This window comes from Apis florea, unplaced genomic scaffold (genome assembly GCF_048593485.1).
Source record: "Apis florea isolate Af1SG1 unplaced genomic scaffold, ASM4859348v1 contig_3696_pilon, whole genome shotgun sequence".
Taxonomy (NCBI): domain Eukaryota; kingdom Metazoa; phylum Arthropoda; class Insecta; order Hymenoptera; family Apidae; genus Apis; species Apis florea.
The window spans coordinates 67,985-70,084 of NW_028256809.1; the positions used below are offsets into that span (position 1 = coordinate 67,985).

The 2,100-nt window shown below is 17.6% G+C and overlaps 1 long non-coding RNA gene across 1 annotated transcript; it reads right to left on the reverse strand.

The window, feature by feature from the left end:
- Window positions 1-206: 206 nt before the first annotated feature.
- On the reverse strand, window positions 207-1,852 carry LOC147656514 (uncharacterized). The gene is made up of 3 exons (XR_015294274.1): window positions 1,590-1,852; window positions 653-1,009; window positions 207-578 (listed from the first exon to the last, which is right to left on the reverse strand). It is a non-coding gene; the product is annotated as an uncharacterized LOC147656514 (long non-coding RNA).
- Window positions 1,853-2,100: the final 248 nt, after the last annotated feature.

The window sequence follows — 2,100 nt, forward strand, 5'->3', positions numbered from 1 at the left end:
TTTTAAATTCCTAAATAAAAAAACAATTTGTTTCTTATTTTTTTCAATAAGCATTTTAAAGATTAATGAAAAAAAATCAAGAATAGAATAAAATATAAATTTCTTTTATTTTTGGAAATGAATAAAAACCTTTTTTATTGTATTATATATGTATTACCGTATTTTTTTTTAACAAACACAATCAAATAAGATCAGAAATTATTCAATTTTTCTATTAATTTTTAATTATTGTTTTTTATTTCAATATCTTTTTTGACATCATTCATCTACATCTTCATCAAGATTATAAGACAATGTTTGCTTAATAGATCGATGTTTTTTACTGATTTTATGCTGAACAATGACATATTTCTTAATTTCTTCTGAGTTCTTTGGGAACACAACTTGAAACTCAATAATTAATTTTGAAAATTCAACTTTTTGTTATTTTGTCAAATCTTCTGCGTTGATAAAATTCCTGTAAATGTTTACAAATCTTTCCTTTACTCTTGTTTTCTCTCTCATTTTTTGCTTTTTTTTTTTAAATATTTCTTTCTTCTTTTTTGAAAATAATTTCTTTTTCATTCACAAACATTTTTCTGAAAAATTGAAAAATTTAATTGAATTTTTCTCAAAAAAATTAATACTTAAAATAATCTTCATTCATATTAACCAGCAGAAAATCTTCTTCACTCTTAAAATTTTCTATCTTTAAACTATATCGACCAAATTACGTAATTTTTTTCCAGAAACCGAAAGGGCATTTTTAATCTGCTATAGTAAAATTTATTAGGAATATGATCCATTCTTAAAAGATTTAAAATTGAGCCAATAATTATTTTAATTTTTCAATCGTTGACGGTTTCTCAAACAATTAGGCAACAGCCAATAAGTTCAAAGATGAATTTATCTTCAGCATTCGATTTCTTTTTTTCCTTCTTCCTCTTCTTATTATAGACTTTTTTAAAAATAATTTTATTTCTTGCAAATCCAACATATTGTAGGTTTGTTATTTTTCTTTTTGATTCTCCTTTTTGTATTATTGGAAATAAAAATTAATTTCTATTATTTATTTTGATTTATTCAAAATTTCAATAATTTAAAATTTAAAATTATTGAAAATATTTATCAATAAAACATGAGATATGATGTAATTAAGTACAATTATTGATATATTCTTTATTGTATATATTTTTTCATAATTTAAAAATATTTTTCGAATATGCAATTATCAAACAAACACTTAGAAATATTATATTAAAAATTATATTTCTAAAATAAAATTCGTATTTATTTACAATAATGAAATTTCTTTCATAAAAGTTTTAAATAATTTTTCATGCTTTAAATTTTTTTACAATTTTCATATGCAAAATTGTAAAAATATATAGGATATTTTATTATAATAAAATAATTAACTAAATAAATAAATAAAAATAATAAAAGAATTTTAAAAAATATTATAAAAATTAACATTAAAAAGAAATATGACATTAATATTAAAAAAATTTATAAAAGAAGATATAAAAAATTATTTGTTCAAAATTTTGAACTCACCTATATAATAATATAAATAATAATAATAAATAAATATTCAAGCGTTTACTCACTCGATTATAGACATTATATATGTTTCTAAATTCTTATATTCATATTTTTTAATACTCGATATTTTTTTATTAATTTTTCAAAAATAAAAGACTATGCCATTTCTTTTGAAAATGATTTATCATTAATTTAACAAGCATCAAATGCAGATATAAGTTCGAAATTTTACAATTTCAGTCATCTTTGTTAGAATTAATCCATAAAGAATTTAGATATTTCTCAAGTGACGATCAGATTATTCACACATATTTTTTGTTGATAAAAGCTGTAAAATAGAATAAATATATGTGAAGAATAAATTTCTCTTTTTTATAATACAAAATAATAAAAATAAATATAATTTTTTAATTATAAATAGATATATTATAATAAATCAAAATTTTGAATATTTTAAAATATTTAATTAATATATCAATAACATTAATATTAATTAATATAGAACTAATTAATATATTAATGATATTATTTCATTAAAATTAATAATAATAAATATCTATAACGTATAAAATATTG